The sequence below is a fragment of the Lactuca saligna genome, chromosome 3 (assembly GCF_052625555.1).
Source record: "Lactuca saligna cultivar CGN05327 chromosome 3, ASM5262555v1, whole genome shotgun sequence".
NCBI lineage: Eukaryota > Viridiplantae > Streptophyta > Magnoliopsida > Asterales > Asteraceae > Lactuca > Lactuca saligna.
In genome coordinates this window covers 16,080,541-16,100,069 of record NC_136419.1, presented here as the reverse complement: position 1 = coordinate 16,100,069, position 19,529 = coordinate 16,080,541, and the positions used below count along the sequence as shown (strand labels likewise).

At 36.6% G+C, this 19,529-nt stretch overlaps 1 long non-coding RNA gene across 6 annotated transcripts; it reads left to right on the top strand.

Annotated features, from left to right (window-relative positions):
• Nucleotides 1–17,110: 17,110 nt before the first annotated feature.
• On the top strand, nucleotides 17,111–19,258 carry LOC145034580 (uncharacterized). Of its 6 annotated transcripts, XR_013678121.1 has the most exons (6): nucleotides 17,114–17,734; nucleotides 18,097–18,175; nucleotides 18,265–18,347; nucleotides 18,435–18,471; nucleotides 18,851–18,979; nucleotides 19,061–19,258. It is a non-coding gene; the product is annotated as an uncharacterized LOC145034580 (long non-coding RNA). The 6 variants fall into 6 exon arrangements; XR_013678118.1 differs by having other exon boundaries at nucleotides 17,112–17,495; nucleotides 17,606–17,734; nucleotides 18,265–18,979; XR_013678117.1 differs by having other exon boundaries at nucleotides 17,112–17,734; nucleotides 18,435–18,979.
• The last annotated feature ends 271 nt before the right edge of the window (nucleotides 19,259–19,529 follow it).

Here is a 19,529-nt window from a genome sequence, read left to right as displayed (position 1 = left end):
ATAGCGACTACGGAAAGCAGTCTTTTATACATTTCTGGTTGACAAGGTGCCCCAGAAACTGCACCTTGCGCAACCAAAGCATGCACTTTGAGAACTTTTCAAAAAGTCTCTCCCTCCTCAGTGTCTCTAACACCTCCCTCAAGCGTTCTTCGTGTTGCTCCTGCATCTTGGAATAAACCAAGATATCATCAATGAAGACTGTCACAGACCGATCCAACATCGGTCTGCATACGCGGTTCATGAAGTCCATGAACACGACAGGAGCATTGGTGAGCCCAAAGGGCATCACCGCGAACTCATAGTAACCATAGCGACTACGGAAAGCAGTCTTCTATACATCCTCATCTCTGACTCTCATATGATGATAAGGTAAATGCAAATCGATCTTGGAAAACCAAGATGCCCCTGAAAATAATCTAATTTAAAGTAGTAAAAAAATAATCTAATTTAAAAAATATGTATGTATATATATATATATATACCTTCGCTTCCGCTTCTCATTCTTCATTAGTCATGTTAAAAGAATGTGTTACGGGATTGTAAAGATTTCCTGTTTTGTTTCTAAGTTTTAACCACACTGCATACTTTGCTTTTAAATAGTCGTATCGGTTTTTCATTTGTTTTTTGTCGAAAACAAAATTATGATTTGTTTTCAATTTCTCTGCGACCACAACTCATGAGCTTGCTTTTAGGCCACTACCCTCCCGGCCATTACTTGTTAATTCTTTTATACATGCTTCCAAAAATGTTTTGTCCACCAATTAATAAATCAAGCATATATGTGATTTCATCATATTTTCAACAGCATATAACAATTTTTGATATAAAAAACACATTATGAATTGATTTTATAAGCATACAACAATCTTTAACAATCTTTTATAAACAAAAACACATAAATGTGATTTCATCATATTTTCAACAGCATATAACAATATTTTATAAACAAAAACACATTATGAGTTGATTTTATACGAATACAACAATCTTTTATAAACAGAAACACATAAATGTGATTTCATCATATTTTCAACAACGTATAACAATATTTTATAAACAAAAACACATAAATGTGATTTCATCATACAAATAAATTTTGATCTCATATGCATATAACAATCTTTAATTTCTTATTTCACACAAACATGTACACATATTCAACATTTTCTGATTTTAGCAACCTAAAATCTGATTTTATTCAAACATTAGTTCATGTCAAAAACACATTATGAAATCAGATTTCATAAACAAAAACACATTATGAATTGATTTTATGCTAACCCTTCAATCTAATTGAATCCAAGAATAATGAAAGAAGTAATTTCAAACTTTGATTTCAGAATGAAATTAGTAATTTGACAACAAACATGAAGGGTTTTGTGATTTCAGAAAAAAAAAAGCAAAAAAAAAACCGCATTAACATTACGTGCAGTCGAGCTCCTCACTGGCGCTGTGTGGTCGTCGTCGGCGTTGTGTGGTCGTCGCTGGAAAAGATGGCACATGAGATGAAGTCGCGGTAAAAGATGTAGGCGATGGAGGCGATCAGCAAGTGTTGGGGATCGATATTTGTCTAGGGTATTGGCGAAGGAGGCTGGAGGCGAGCAAGGGCAAAAAAACGCGTACCTTATTTTCCAATCAGGAGGCTTTTTTGGACTGACCGAGTAAGTGGAATGGGGTGGAATGGGCTGACCGAATCAGCTATAATATTTCATTAACAAACATCCAACTGCTGACCGAGTCAGCAATAGCACTGACCGGACCCGGTAAGCTCAAATCAAATAGGCCCTTAACCTATTTTTATGTTTTTTTTTTTTTGTGTATTTATGCTATTAAAAATGAAAATAAATACTAAATTGTTTACAAAACTGCCCAAAATTTTTATTTGTGCCTAAAGTGTAATACAAGATGTTATGAAAATTTATTATAATTTTTAGAATAGTTTAACTATTTTTCCCTGATTTATTCTCATAAATGAGCATTAATTCAAGAAAAATTAGTAAACAGTAAGAGAAATTCATAAAACATTTTATTCACGATTAACATATATTATAAGATATTTGGGTAAAGTTTTAAATTTTTTGGACAAGTGTAATTATTTATTACCAATTTAACCCATTAAACGTTCATTAAATCGGGAAAAATAAGAAATACTCATGGAAAAATCTGTAAATTTGTGAGTGTAGTCTTTATGATGTCTATAAGATGCGAAAATTATTAAATATGGCTTTGGACATTTATAACTTAATTTTACAATTTATTTCTTATCAACAAAATAAATTCAAAATCAATAGAAGACAGTCACACAAATGCATGAAACTTCATGAAACGTCTTTAATCCGTGTATGGATAATATCAGAAAATTTCCAGAATTTATTAACCGCAAAAGTATTTTATGTGGATTATTGTTATATTTTCTTGCAATAATTATAATAATTCGATAAAACTAAGTTATGTATAGAAAATTTATAGAGCTTCTCATTTTGTTGGTGGGATGCTGGGAAAAATCGAATTTGATCTGAAAAGAAGTATTAGATATTTGTTTGGGAATAAATCATTTATGAACATATTTGAAAACTTTTAGCAACAAACTTTAATCATCTAGCATCTAAGCTTAGAGATGATCACATGCATGTTGGTTTGAAGACCATTCATGAGTTTGAAATGTTCAAAAGTCATTTTTGAAAGAAAACTGAGGGTGCATTTGGTGATTTTCCACCAAAACTTTCAGAAAAGTGCATTATATTGATTTTGGCTTATGTTTTGGTCATGGGACTTCACCATGTACAACATTCATGTTATTTTTGGGTGAAATCCTACCACCATCATTACCAAAACCATGAGTGTGTGTGTGTATGTTCATGTGTTCATGATATTTCATTAGAATGGAGTAGAAGATGGAGAAAATGCAAGAAAAACATGTAAAACTTGGAAAGAAAGTGAAGGGGAATTGAAGGAAAATTCGGGATTACCTTCAAGAATACTTCAAATGATGAAGATTTAGAGTTTAAGGTGTGTTCTTGGACTTATTTTCTGGAAAAACTTTGTGAGTTTGAGAGAGAAGAAGAAGAATAGAGAGAAAATAAAGTGGTGGTGTTGGAAAGATAAGAGAGAATGAGGGGATGGAGTGTGGAGAAGAAGTAATTGAGTGTAAATGTGGATTTTCAAGTAAGAGAGAAAGAGAGAGAGAGAGAGAGAGAGAGAGAGAGAGAGTATGGCCCAAAATTTTAAAGGCGATGGGGTTACTAGCACGGGTTGGTGGAATACTATAGGGAATAAAGTTTATATCCCGAAGTCCGCGCAGGAAGGGAGCATCCGATCCCCGACCCACCGCCTCATTCACCGCCTTATTTCCTCCACCATCAACCAAAGGAAGGGCGATGACAAGGTTTCCAACCTTGATGTTTTCTACCTTTGGAGCATTATCACGCCCGGCGTCTTTTGCAACATCCCGTGGTGCATTGCTTCATACCTCTCAGCGGGTGCGGTCAAAGATCGCAAAACATCGCGTATCAATGGAGGCATGTTTGTCACCCGATTGGCTAATTCATTCGGGTTGATGAACCGTGGTGCCTGGAACCTCATGACATTGATCCCGACACCCCCATTTAATCCCATTCTTTTCCGCAGAGCACGAATCATTGAAGACTATGGTGGTGGCCATTATGCCATCCCAAATGATGACCCAGTTGTAGGTCCCGAAGCACCGGGAAGGAGGGTGAGATCGCGAAGGGAAAGGGATGTGGAGGATGAGCCGCCAGTGATTCCGGTAGAGACTGAAGACGTACCAATGGATTGGTACAATATAGAGATGAGGCGGATGCAAGACCAAATGGCTAGGGGGCTAAATTTTAGCAACCAATCCCACATACGACTTTTTGACCACTTCAATATTCCACATATTGATGGTGGGAATTATCCATACATTCCATCGTGGGACGAGAGGTTTAGTGCACGCCAAAGCGGAGCTGGGGGAAGTGGAGCCAACGATGATGAGGAGGAAGATGATGATTGATTTTTGTGTTTTTGTGTTCAAACAATTTGCAATTTTTATTTTGTTTTGTTTTTGGTGTGTATGCTTTGAGATATTATTTTCTTTAATAGTTGTTTGCTTTAGTTATTTTCAGGATTGCATTTTGATTGCTTGCTTAGGATGAGGTAAAGCATGGATGTTTTTACGTGTGAGAGCGAGTCAAGGAAGCGAGTTTTTAACATCAAAGTGTCAAGTCCGGTCTTAGGGGTATGAGCGATTGAGTCCGCATGTGAGGAAGGATTAACGAAGTTGTGAGAGGCTAAAACAGTTGCCACATACCAAGATTTTTCATTCAGGTGCCAACTCGTCGAGTGCACTAAGCTGACTCGACGAGTCGCTTTGTATTTCCAGATAATTGGAGACGGCGCGCTGCTACTCGGCGAGTCCATCATTAGACTCGACGAGTCATTTATTTTTTGAGCCGAACGACTGCTGATTTGATGCTAATACTTATACCACTTGCATCCTTCTAATTCCATATCCATTCTTGAAGATTTTATGCCGATTTTCGCATATTAGAGCGACCCACACGAGGCATGGATGAGATTTTTCCATGTATGACGTTTATTGAAGATGGAGCTTAAATGAGAGTGATCAACCTATCCACTGCTATCCCAGGGGAGTTTGTTCCAATTCCCTCTTTATTTTTCTGTTTCTATGCATAAGATGCAATGAGGGCATTGCATCACATAAGTGTGGGGTAGGGGGTTGGTTACATAATAGTCAATTTTAAAAATTTTGCATACCAAAAGGATTATTTAGGATTTAATTTAGAAAATTTTGGTAAAAAATTAGGATTCCATGTTAGAATTGTGTTAATAATTGCATGACAACCCAAATGTTTAGTTGAGCCTATATACGTTCTAGTGCATTTGTGGCTTCCTTATTTCAGTGAAATCATGAGACAAAAACACGACCTTGCTCAGCCTGAGGGATGTAATATGTTTAGCAGCCTAAACCTGAAATGTATCCAGGAAGATTTTTATCATTAGCCAATAAAGGTTGAGATTGAGCGCCCCTGCTTAAGCATGTAGGGATTTGAGTGAGAAAAAGTGAGGTATACATGTAATAAATAAATAAAAAAAAGAGAGAATTACAAGAAAAAGTTTGAAGAATTTCTGGAGCATCAAAGTTAAATATCAAATATGAAGATCGAAAATTCCGAAGAATTCAAAAAGTTGAAGATACCAAAAATCAAACAACAAAGGTGGTGAATTCAAAGTTATCCAAGATCAAATTATCAAGCAAGTGAAGAATTCCAAAGAGCTCTATAGTGGTATCGAGAAGTTGTAATTCTAGATTATGTATGCTTGGGTTGCTCAATTAAAAATACCTTGAGGGTAAAGAGGTTTTCTGAGGATGGATTCGGAGGGTTGCATAAAATGAGCATAGTTCGGGGTGAGTGGGCGAATGTTTATGAGGATTGTGAGTATTTGAAGTATGGGAGGTTTTTAGGAATTTTAGACACAAATGCATGCGTTGCGGTCTTGGCATAATGGCTGGGTTGGATTGGAGTTATTATATGTGATTCTGATGTGTTAAAATTCAGTTTTGCTTGAGGGCAAGCAAAAGACAAGTGTGGGGTATTTTGATATGTGCATATTTAGTGTGTATTAAGTGTAGTTTATTATTCATATATTAGCTAAATTGTTGCATATTATGGACAAAAGGTACTTAAAAGTGTTAAATTATGTTTTTCAGTCCAAAGATGAAGCTCGGAAGCGAAAGGAAGCAAGAGAAGCGGATAGGAGCTCAAGAGTGGAAAGAAGAAAGAAAACACCCATAAAAGGCTTCTACTCGTCGAGTTGCGTCTTGACTCGAAGAGTCCGGTCGCGGATTCAGAAAGATAAGCATTCGGAAGTCAAGATAGTTATCAGGTTGCGACTAATGTGAGAGGGACTCGACGAGTCACCATATGACTCGACGAGTCGGAACGCATATATAAAGATAACTCTATAATGCGAGAAAGAGAGAATTCTGGGAAGTTTCAGAAGTGTTTAGCTGCGAATAAGAAGCCAGAAGAACCCTAGAAGTCGACCAAAGAAGCTAGAATCCAATTCCGGGAGTAATTAAGGCGTAATTTCACCATTCTACTTAATTCTTTTGTTTTGTCAACATGATTAAGCAATTTGAACTTATTTGTTTGCTGTTATTTACTTTAGTTATGAACTAATTTCTTTAGACTTCTGTTTGGGGATACAAAGTTGACAATATGATTTGATTGATTGGTAGGATTAATTCCAAGTTGGTGATTAATTGTTATTTTAGCTTGCTAAAGAACCTTGTGTATGAATGATAATTAATTTCCTGTTAATAGGAAGATAATTGATTAGCATGAACATCTATTGATTATCAACCTCATATGATATGTGACCACTATATCATATGTCTAGGATTAATGAATATGAAACTAGGATTAATAAGGAAATTGAGTAAACTCATGTGCAAGCTTGTAAGATGACCATCGAACAAGAGGTTAATTAAGAATAACGAATTAATTAGCTATTGCAAGTCTAACTTAACCCGAATAATTAATCTAGTAAATATAATTAAGTTAAGCAATTGGCCACTGTTTGAATTAGTTTATTTGCTAAGGATTAGGGTAGTGAACACAAACTTAATCACTTGAATCGGTAACCAACGAAAGAATTAATCCATTGCACTATTACCTTAAAATCAATCATAAAGTTAACCGAGTTGAACTAAACAGAAGTTTCTTTCCCATTATTGAATCTAGTTAATTTGTTCTTTTCTAGTCTTGAATTAGTTTTAGTTAGTAAGTTTCTAGTCTTGTAAAACTAGAGAAAAAACCATTATTTGCTTAATCAACTTAGATAGAATTAGCTTTTAATTTAATTTACCGTTCCCTGTGTTCGATACCCTGCTTATTTAGCTATACCACAATTGATAGGTTCACTGCCTTTTGTGTGTTATTTGATAATTAAAGTAGGATTAAAACTAAGTGAGTTTTACACACATCAAGTTTTTGGCGCCGTTGCCGGGGAACGGTTCTAAAGTTAGCATTAAAATTCTAATTCAATCGACCCTTTGTGTAAGATTCATCTTACACAAAGTTAATTTCTGTTCATTTTTTGTTTAAGTTTTAGTTAAAAAAAAAAAAATTATTAATCGCTGATTTTAACTTGAACTCGCCGAGTGCATTCGCCCCGACTCAGCGAGTCTGACGCTGAATCAGATTTAATTTTTTGTTCTCTTTTACGCGTTTTGTTTTGTTTTAAGTTTGCAGTTGGTTCATGACCCGAGGATCTGCTACGCCTCTAGTTTCCCCTCTTGAAGATCCGGAAACCGCATTAAGAAGAAACAAGGGCAAAACCGTTGGAGAAACCGCTTCTTCAAAGAACTCACCACTCAAAAACCTCAAATCCGTTTTTAGCAAGAAGAGGAGCAGCAAAGCAGGAGCATCCAGTGCATCGTTGACAACCGAAGATCCGATCCCAAAAGACACCGACTACGAAACCGAAGACGAAAGCGAGCACACATCCGAGTTTGAAGAAGACCTAGCCACCGCTATGGCTAATATTGACGAAATCCCCATGGGGGAGTGGAAGAAAAGGATGCGTGATGACACCGGCCCGGGACTTGTGCAACCCGCAATCCCCGCTACCGCTACGTTTGAACTAAAGGGCCATATTCTCGCTTAACTCAAGGAGATACCATTTCACGGGAGAGATCACGAAGACGCCTATAGGCACTTAGATGAAGTAAATGGCGTGGCCGATTACTTCAATGTACCTAATGTGCCCCGCGAGATCCAGCTACTACGCATGCTTCCTGTCACGTTTAAAGGAGCTGCAAAGGATTGGTTGAAGTCACTCCCTCCCGGATCAGTTACCACATGGGCCAAAATGAAAGAAGAATTCATAGATCACTTCTGCCCACCTTCCAAGATAGCCAAGCTAAAGAAAGCCATTGCCAACTTCGAGCAACAACCCGGTGAATCCCTATATGAAGCTTGGGAAAGATACAAGAGCCTACTTCGAAATTGCCCCCACCACGATCTCAATAGCCAACAAGAGGTCTCTATCTTTTATGATGGAGTAAATGTCACCACGAGGCAACTACTCGAGTCACAAGGCCCACTCACCCGAAAGCCACCTCGGGAAATAAAGGAGTTAATTAAAGAATTCTCTAGGCACTCTAGAGAATACCACAACCCGAGAAATGAAGTGAGTCGCGGAGCAGTAAATTCGGTAAACGATGGTATGGCGGCGGTGATAGCTAAACTCGATAGCCTAGACCGAAGAATGACGAAAATGGATCAAACGATCCATGCTATTAGAGTTGGATGTGAAAATTGTGGCGGTCCCCATCTTACCAAGGAATGTGATCGAGATGAGCATGGAAATAAGAAAGCTCAAGTATTCTACTCCAGCGGTGATAGATACGATGAAGACTGGAGGAAACCGAAGAAGGAATGGCTCCCATACGAAGAGTACAGAAAGGCGAAGGAAGAGAAATATAAGCAGAGGGAGAGGGGATATTATCAAAAGGAAGAACCGGTGTCGGACAAGAAGACGAATTTAGAAGAAATACTCACAAAGTTCATAAGCGCGTCCGAGAAAAGGCATAATGATCATGATGTGGCAATGCAAGAAACCAGAAACATGTTGAGGAATCAACAAGCTTCTATTCTCAACATAGAGAAACAGCTGGGCCAACTTGCACATCAAGTAAACGAAAGAAGACCGGGCCAACTTCCGAGCGACACCCAACCAAATCCAAGAAATGAGAACGTGAGCGTAATAACCTCAAGCGGTGAAGAAGAATTGGCATAAACACTGAGAATTTCCAAGAAGAAAGCAGAAAAGGAAGAAAAACCAGAACAAGAAGAACTCGATCAGACTCGCCGAGTCACCATAATGGACTCGATGAGTCCAGTCGGGAATGACGAAAAAGCCAGTTTTCTGAAGCCGTACAATCCTCCTTTACCATACCCAACCAGAGCCATGCCTTCAGAAAAAGTTCAAGCCTATAGAACCTTCATGGAGCATGTGAAAGAGTTACAAGTCAATATGCCATTCGTGGACACAATGCTCCAAACTCCTAAATACTTTAACTTGCTTAAGGGCATGTTTGCTGCTAGGAAGGATCTTGCTGAAGTCGCGGAGATATTGACGAGTGAGCTGCCTGAGAAGAAGGGTGATCCGGGTAACATAGTAATTCCGTGCCAATTTGGTAATGAAGTTTTTACACAAGCATTGGCTGATTCAGGGGCAAGCATTAATTTGATGCCCTATTCATTCTTTAAGAAGCTGAATTTACCAGCACCAAAGCCGGTAAATATGAGAATCCATTTGGCAAATAAAACAATAATTCACCCACAAGGCATATGTGAAAATCTCCTTATCAAGGTGGACAAGTTTATTTTCCCAGTAGACTTCGTGGTGGTGGAGATGAAAGAAGACCCCGAAATACCAATTGTTTTGGGAAGAACATTCTTAAACACCGCAGGTGCCCTAATTGACATATGTGAGTCTACCTTGACATTAAGAGTGGGTGATGAGTCGGTGATGTTTAAAGCTAATCCAAAGGTCAAGCAAGAAGAAGTAAAAGCAATGGAGGCCCAACACGCCGATGTGGCATGCCTTGATACAATGCCAATTGGAGAAGAGTCGAGCATAAAAGAGGATGAGGACATAAATGGAAGCAGAGCGGAAGCTGATCACCAATTCACTACTAAACCTAGAGCACGGACCGCTATGCAATATGAAGTTATCAAATTTAAAGAAAAGGAGGTTCAAAAATTGGTGAAAAAGCATGGGTTGAAAAAGAAGAAGAGGAAAAGAGAGGCCCAACCAGCTGAGGATGATACAGCGAAAAAGAGATGAGACGAATTAAAAAGGGCTTACGAGAAAAAGATTCACGCCTACAAGACTAAGTATAAACCACAAAAAGTGAGGCGTACATTCCCGATGCTTGAAGATGACATAACGTAAATAGGAAGGAGTCTAGCTAATGACTCCTCAAAAAGAAGCGCTTGGCGGGAGGCAACCCGTCGTTAGAGTTTGCTTTCTTTTACTCTTTATTTTTTATTTTTGTTTTGTGTTTCAATTTTAATCTTCCAAATCATCGGACTTGTCTGCTTAAGGGAGCGCCTAGCTTAAGAGTGGGGTGAAAAGATTTTGAATAAATAACAAAATTTTAAAAATTAGTAATGTTTTACAAGAGACTCGCCGAGTCTGACCCTGACTCGACGAGTATATACTGATTTCAGAAAAAAAGTTTGACTGCGCGATTGGACTCGCCGAGTCTAACCCTGACTCGACGAGTCGATTTTATTTACAGAAAAAAATAAACATTTTCGAAATTACTTTTACATCTAATAGGGTTTTAACCCTAAAAATTCAGTTTCCACACCACACTCGCCGGGTACAACTCTCTCCCAAGCATTCAAGAGTTCCTTCAACTTTTCTTCCAAATTCTCAAGAATTAAACTCAAAAGGTAACAATTTTCTTCTTGATTTCTAGATAGAATGTGATTATAAGGTCATCTACACTTGCAATTTCATGAAAAAAACCCGTTTTTGAAATAGTGACTAAATTCTAGGTTTTCGATCTTGTCATGAATATTGTTGTTTTGAACGTTTATTGTGGCCTTATTACTTAGTAGGAAGTCCCTGAACAAAACCCTTGCAAGAATTTAAAGGTTACATGGTTCAATTTTGTGAGACCCGTCGACCGACTCGTACAGGTCGCGCGACTCGCCGAGTCGGGCATGGACTCGACGAGTTCAGTCGATTTGCAGAAACAGTTCATTTTTTTTAACATTCTGTGTTTTCTGGGTGTGGTTTATATGTTTTGCAGGAATCATGTTTAGAAGAGGACAATCTTCAAGTGGTAGCCAAGGGGAATTTCCGTGGTTAAATTTCCCGCAAATCGAATCCGCTTCAACAATGCGGAAGTGGAAGAAGAAGCTTTCCGATATTAAAAAGAAGGAGGTCTATGTCCCGAACAGAATTGATTGGGAATGGTTGCAGAATGTGCGATATGAAGAAGAATTAGCTCCATACCTTTTAAAGGAGTTTCAACATAACGGCGAGTCAATGATATGTGATGGGTGGAGCCGGGTCTTCCGCATACAAGAGCCGGTATATTTGGAGCTTTGCTTGGAGTTTTTCTCCATGGTATCATTTACCGGTGGAGTAGATGTATATCATCCGACAAGCTTCACTTTTTGTCTTGGGGGCGAGTATCGTCAATGCTCGGTGGTGGATCTTGCTTGCCGACTAGGGATTTATGATCAACCTTTGGTTTCAACAAACCTCTTTCGGGCCTTTTTGGCAACTACTCACATGGTGTTTCCCGATGGGGTTACTAGCACGGGTTGGTGGAATACTATAGGGAATAAAGTTTATATCCCGAAGTCCGCGCAGGAAGGGAGCATCCGATCCCCGACCCACCGCCTCATTCACCGCCTTATTTCCTCCACCATCAACCAAAGGAAGGGCGATGACAAGGTTTCCAACCTTGATGTTTTCTACCTTTGGAGCATTATCACGCCCGGCGTCTTTTGCAACATCCCGTGGTGCATTGCTTCATACCTCTCAGCGGGTGCGGTCAAAGATCGCAAAACATCGCGTATCAATGGAGGCATGTTTGTCACCCGATTGGCTAATTCATTCGGGTTGATGAACCGTGGTGCCTGGAACCTCATGACATTGATCCCGACACCCCCATTTAATCCCATTCTTTTCCGCAGAGCACGAATCATTGAAGACTATGGTGGTGGCCATTATGCCATCCCAAATGATGACCCAGTTGTAGGTCCCGAAGCACCGGGAAGGAGGGTGAGATCGCGAAGGGAAAGGGATGTGGAGGATGAGCCGCCAGTGATTCCGGTAGAGACTGAAGACGTACCAATGGATTGGTACAATATAGAGATGAGGCGGATGCAAGACCAAATGGCTAGGGGGCTAAATTTTAGCAACCAATCCCACATACGACTTTTTGACCACTTCAATATTCCACATATTGATGGTGGGAATTATCCATACATTCCATCGTGGGACGAGAGGTTTAGTGCACGCCAAAGCGGAGCTGGGGGAAGTGGAGCCAACGATGATGAGGAGGAAGATGATGATTGATTTTTGTGTTTTTGTGTTCAAACAATTTGCAATTTTTATTTTGTTTTGTTTTTGGTGTGTATGCTTTGAGATATTATTTTCTTTAATAGTTGTTTGCTTTAGTTATTTTCAGGATTGCATTTTGATTGCTTGCTTAGGATGAGGTAAAGCATGGATGTTTTTACGTGTGAGAGCGAGTCAAGGAAGCGAGTTTTTAACATCAAAGTGTCAAGTCCGGTCTTAGGGGTATGAGCGATTGAGTCCGCATGTGAGGAAGGATTAACGAAGTTGTGAGAGGCTAAAACAGTTGCCACATACCAAGATTTTTCATTCAGGTGCCAACTCGTCGAGTGCACTAAGCTGACTCGACGAGTCGCTTTGTATTTCCAGATAATTGGAGACGGCGCGCTGCTACTCGGCGAGTCCATCATTAGACTCGACGAGTCATTTATTTTTTGAGCCGAACGACTGCTGATTTGATGCTAATACTTATACCACTTGCATCCTTCTAATTCCATATCCATTCTTGAAGATTTTATGCCGATTTTCGCATATTAGAGCGACCCACACGAGGCATGGATGAGATTTTTCCATGTATGACGTTTATTGAAGATGGAGCTTAAATGAGAGTGATCAACCTATCCACTGCTATCCCAGGGGAGTTTGTTCCAATTCTCTCTTTATTTTTCTGTTTCTATGCATAAGATGCAATGAGGGCATTGCATCACATAAGTGTGGGGTAGGGGGTTGGTTACATAATAGTCAATTTTAAAAATTTTGCATACCAAAAGGATTATTTAGGATTTAATTTAGAAAATTTTGGTAAAAAATTAGGATTCCATGTTAGAATTGTGTTAATAATTGCATGACAACCCAAATGTTTAGTTGAGCCTATATACGTTCTAGTGCATTTGTGGCTTCCTTATTTCAGTGAAATCATGAGACAAAAACACGACCTTGCTCAGCCTGAGGGATGTAATATGTTTAGCAGCCTAAACCTGAAATGTATCCAGGAAGATTTTTATCATTAGCCAATAAAGGTTGAGATTGAGCGCCCCTGCTTAAGCATGTAGGGATTTGAGTGAGAAAAAGTGAGGTATACATGTAATAAATAAATAAAAAAAAGAGAGAATTACAAGAAAAAGTTTGAAGAATTTCTGGAGCATCAAAGTTAAATATCAAATATGAAGATCGAAAATTCCGAAGAATTCAAAAAGTTGAAGATACCAAAAATCAAACAACAAAGGTGGTGAATTCAAAGTTATCCAAGATCAAATTATCAAGCAAGTGAAGAATTCCAAAGAGCTCTATAGTGGTATCGAGAAGTTGTAATTCTAGATTATGTATGCTTGGGTTGCTCAATTAAAAATACCTTGAGGGTAAAGAGGTTTTCTGAGGATGGATTCGGAGGGTTGCATAAAATGAGCATAGTTCGGGGTGAGTGGGCGAATGTTTATGAGGATTGTGAGTATTTGAAGTATGGGAGGTTTTTAGGAATTTTAGACACAAATGCATGCGTTGCGGTCTTGGCATAATGGCTGGGTTGGATTGGAGTTATTATATGTGATTCTGATGTGTTAAAATTCAGTTTTGCTTGAGGGCAAGCAAAAGACAAGTGTGGGGTATTTTGATATGTGCATATTTAGTGTGTATTAAGTGTAGTTTATTATTCATATATTAGCTAAATTGTTGCATATTATGGACAAAAGGTACTTAAAAGTGTTAAATTATGTTTTTCAGTCCAAAGATGAAGCTCGGAAGCGAAAGGAAGCAAGAGAAGCGGATAGGAGCTCAAGAGTGGAAAGAAGAAAGAAAACACCCATAAAAGGCTTCTACTCGTCGAGTTGCGTCTTGACTCGAAGAGTCCGGTCGCGGATTCAGAAAGATAAGCATTCGGAAGTCAAGATAGTTATCAGGTTGCGACTAATGTGAGAGGGACTCGACGAGTCACCATATGACTCGACGAGTCGGAACGCATATATAAAGATAACTCTATAATGCGAGAAAGAGAGAATTCTGGGAAGTTTCAGAAGTGTTTAGCTGCGAATAAGAAGCCAGAAGAACCCTAGAAGTCGACCAAAGAAGCTAGAATCCAATTCCGGGAGTAATTAAGGCGTAATTTCACCATTCTACTTAATTCTTTTGTTTTGTCAACATGATTAAGCAATTTGAACTTATTTGTTTGCTGTTATTTACTTTAGTTATGAACTAATTTCTTTAGACTTCTGTTTGGGGATACAAAGTTGACAATATGATTTGATTGATTGGTAGGATTAATTCCAAGTTGGTGATTAATTGTTATTTTAGCTTGCTAAAGAACCTTGTGTATGAATGATAATTAATTTCCTGTTAATAGGAAGATAATTGATTAGCATGAACATCTATTGATTATCAACCTCATATGATATGTGACCACTATATCATATGTCTAGGATTAATGAATATGAAACTAGGATTAATAAGGAAATTGAGTAAACTCATGTGCAAGCTTGTAAGATGACCATCGAACAAGAGGTTAATTAAGAATAACGAATTAATTAGCTATTGCAAGTCTAACTTAACCCGAATAATTAATCTAGTAAATATAATTAAGTTAAGCAATTGGCCACTGTTTGAATTAGTTTATTTGCTAAGGATTAGGGTAGTGAACACAAACTTAATCACTTGAATCGGTAACCAACGAAAGAATTAATCCATTGCACTATTACCTTAAAATCAATCATAAAGTTAACCGAGTTGAACTAAACAGAAGTTTCTTTCCCAGTATTGAATCTAGTTAATTTGTTCTTTTCTAGTCTTGAATTAGTTTTAGTTAGTAAGTTTCTAGTCTTGTAAAACTAGAGAAAAAACCATTATTTGCTTAATCAACTTAGATAGAATTAGCTTTTAATTTAATTTACCGTTCCCTGTGTTCGATACCCTGCTTATTTAGCTATACCACAATTGATAGGTTCACTGCCTTTTGTGTGTTATTTGATAATTAAAGTAGGATTAAAACTAAGTGAGTTTTACACACATCAGTGTCTATCTGTTTAAGGGAATTCATGTATCATGTACTATACTATTATCTGTAAAACCCATGTATTCAAACATCAAGATGAAATACAAATACAGATTTGTTTATTGTATTACTTGTGCTATATTCAGTTTATATGTGATCTATGAACCAAGGTGCTTTTTTTTTTTTTTTTTTTTTTTTTTTTTTTTTTTTTGTAAAAAAAACATATTCAAACCTCTTATTGTTGCACGGCATAGCACACGTGCAACACTTTTAATCTCGCAGTTATTTGTTTTTTTAGAAGTCTCCAGAGTAAAAAACATATGCGTGTTCTGTTTGGCGCAACACTTATATTGTCTCTTCCAACATCTTTTTCTTCTTTTTTTCTTACTGAAATCTTGATTATATATTGGTGAAATCTTATTTTACCTTTTTTTTTGTTTTTTTTTTTGTCCATCTCTTTTACTGCAAAGGGTTATAGAGATGATCTGCAGACTTCATGAGTTTTTTGCTTCAAAAAAACAAACAGCACCTAAGTCACATAGCCTGGTATGTTCCCCCGCCTCGGCCTGGGGTGTGACAGGTGTATACATTTGTCATAGATGTGCCCATGTATTAATATTGGTTCGTCTCCTCATGGATGGTTGATTTGGGTACGTTGTGTGTCAAACATGTTGTGTAAACATATCGTACTGCCATCTTTTAGACACGGCAAGGCTAATTTTTTTGTTAGTTTATCTAATGTCATATTGCCTATGTAGTTTCTTTATAACGAATGATGGTATTAATTGTTTTAAAGCAAAAATCTAAAAACCCTACAATACGGATGGCGCTAATGTTGTTGTGTAGAAATCATGGTACGTTGGTAGATATCTCCATGGAACTTCGTCTAATGAGCATCCGAGAAATCAAGCTGCATAAAATAGACAATCGCTAGGTTAGAAAGGTATACCGAGGGATAGACCCCGATATTACACTCTGATGCTTCAGTTAAATGTCAGACAATTAAACTGCTAAGAATTACTTATTATTCCTCCCAAAACTTACCTTGGTGCTAGGTCTCTAAAGGTATTTATAGGCCTTTTTGTTATTTTGTATTATAGGGTATAAGTTTTTATCTCGACTTTCCTTATTACCCGAATAATATGGGGCTGCCTCATCTGTATCGTTTTCATATTTTATTGCTTCCGATCTTGTTATTTTGTGAATCCAAGGATATGTTTTGTATGTTACTTTTTATTTGTTGCGTTTAGGTATTATCTTGTTAGTTTGGTTTTGATCGGTATTTTATGTGTCTCAATATAATAATCCATGGTTTTGATTTTGTTTAATTTAAGTTTAATCAAGTAGGACTTATTAGTGGTTGATAATTTAATGTGTTTCAAACCGGTAATCAATGGTAATAAAACTTAGTAGTGGTAATTTGAATTGAATTTTTTAAGTTTCTTTCTTTATGATTATTATTATGATTATTTATTATATTATCTTTTTATTATTACAAATTATTATTGATATTACTTTTCCTTTTTAAAAAGACAAATTTAAACTACTCCGAATCTAACACCTAAGTCAACGACAACATTTGAACCCTTAACCTCAATGAGAAAGACACCACTTGATACCATTAGGTTAGAAACCTTTTGGCTATTAATATTATTTCTATCATTACGTTTTTATTATGTTTTATACTATTATTATTTTATTGTTATCTTTATTATTATTTTTATAATAATAAGAATAATAAGAATAATATTATTATTATTATTATTATTATTATTATTATTATTATTATGATTTAACTTACAAAAAACAGATTGATAATTATTATTATTATTATTATTATTATTATTATAATATATATAGTTTAATTGTGAGATACCTTAGTGAACGGTACCTTACTGTGATTGGTTGAATTTTAATTTTCTATCCATTTTAATCCTATCGGACCACTTTCATAATTTTTTATTTATTTTATCCAACAATACCTTATTGGTTTTATCTATTTTTGTACACATGTTTGCATAGAGAAGATCATATAGGCTACGTGTTTTGATTTGAATATCATTGTCTGTCATCCAGTCACCACTCACCACCCCTTTCTCTTCTCCACGGCCTCTTGTATCTTCCACTATCTTTGTCGATTTTTTACCTCCCCTCAAACGGCGAACAACTCCCGTTTCCCTCATCTGCACCTCAACTGCTTCTCCTTTACTTCTCATCTATCTTCTCCATTTTTTTACATGTTTAATTTCTCCCAGAGGCTTTTGCTCCTGCTCTACACCCCACAAGAATCGTTTAAGGATGATGTTTCAAAATCTATATGGGCTAATTTTTTCAACCCTCACTTTTGGCTGTCAGTCTTTCTTCTTATCGGACTATTGAGGTTTTTCGTGTGTTAATACTGACTTCTCTGGGTATCACCTCCGGTTGCATTCTTTTATTTTTGTAATTGAGAGACGAAAGTCTTTGTTTTTGTTGTGTGTGAATGAGAAGAAGCATGTGGCAGAGGTTCAGGAGAAGGCGACCATGGCGGCGTCAGCAAGCCCTAGGTGGTCGAAATTGTGGTGACCACTCATCCACAACTTTCGATTTTTGATAATTTGGACATCCCTTGAGTTTGAGGTAATTTATATTTAGAAACCGTGATACCGAATCAAATTAAAATCAATATTTTTTTCAAATCAATTTCAATATGCGACATATATGGTAATAGATAGATATTTCAAATTTAATCCTTAAAATCAATTTCAATATGCGATATATATTCCAAATTTAACCCTTAATTTTATAGAACTTATATGAGATGGTGAGACCGAATCTTCCAGGATCGGAATTAGCTGACGACCACCCTTAGCCTTTCACTTTAAAGAAGCCCTTAATAGAATTGTTGCTTTATTTTTGGTTGTTTGTTTCGATTAGGGTATGTTTGTTTCTGCTTTGCGCTGTATTTGTTTTTTATAATGATTCTTTATTTACCTCAACAGCGATCGACGCTCCGAATTTCAATCTTAGGATTTCATTGGACTATTCACTCTGTTTGCTACCTCTAAAATGCGTACGAAGGTAAGATCCATTCATTCACTCTTTTTCTTCAAAGCACCTATACATATTTATAGATCAAAGGATAAACAAACAAGGTTGGCTGCATACAGGTGTTATTCATTATTTTGATGAAGAAGGAACAATTTATGTTGTGGATTGATTAAAAGAGCTTATCAAGTATAAAGGATATCAGGTAATTTCATTCAAGTTCAAAATTTTAGAGATTTACATATGATATTTTTCGGTTTTTTCTTATCTCATCTCTCATGACACTTGACAGTGATTATAGCAATATGGAAGAAAAGTAATAAAAATAAGTAAGATCTTGATGCTGTTTAACAGTTCCTATAAGCAGAACATTAACATCTATGTTCCAGGTTTTGTTTACCTATTTTCTTTATTGTTTTATTGTTGTACCAGTTGCACAGTTGCTCATTCAAGCTCATTATGCAAATATCTAATATTAAACCCTTGGAATGTGGTTATTTGTAATTGTATCTGCACATAATACCTTCCCTTCCAGTGGTGTTTTTTCATTTATGTGTCACCAGTTGTTGCTGCTCCTGATCCAGATAATGAATTAACTGAAGGCCCATTTATACCATCACTAAATTTCACCATAACATTATATTTTATTATAATTTATTTTAATACAAATAACACTTCATTTACCTGAGGATGAAAAACTGTTGGCAGGAGGATGTTTCTATCACTCCTATCAAGAAAGATGGATTAAAAAGAAAGGATCGCCCTACAGATAAAGGGATGTCTTGGTTAGTTAAGACATAATACATATCTCTACTTACCATAGATGCAACTAGACAGGTTTGTATAAAGTTTTTTTCTAAATTTATAAATAAGTGATTTGTTGGTTAAAATGTAACATTTTTTTCTTGAATTTTGCAGTCTTTGACAGAAAAACAAGCGAAAGAACGTGAAACACGTGGACGTAAAATGCTAGATAGCCTGAATGGAAGTATTTTATAAAAAATAAAACTTATAGCAATTTAATCTTGTGTATATGAACAAATTGAAGGTTGGATATGATGATGATTAATTAGTTCTATTTTTAAAACATGTATAAGAAAAGGAAAATTCAAGATATTTTATCTTCTTTTGAGGCATGCAAATCACATCATGTTCGTGGTACTAATAAAAAGCTGCATGTAACACCCATAAAAATCATGAAAAATTTAAACTTTTAAAACATTTAAAAACCAACAATTATTACAAATTTGTTTTCAAAGTGGTCTATATCAGAGTTTTTCAGAAACAAAGTCATAAAAAGTGAGGAATGGTACGATCACGCATTTGCCTTGCGGCGGTCCCATGATGTACCTGAAACAATAAACTAAAACTATAAGCCTGATAGTTT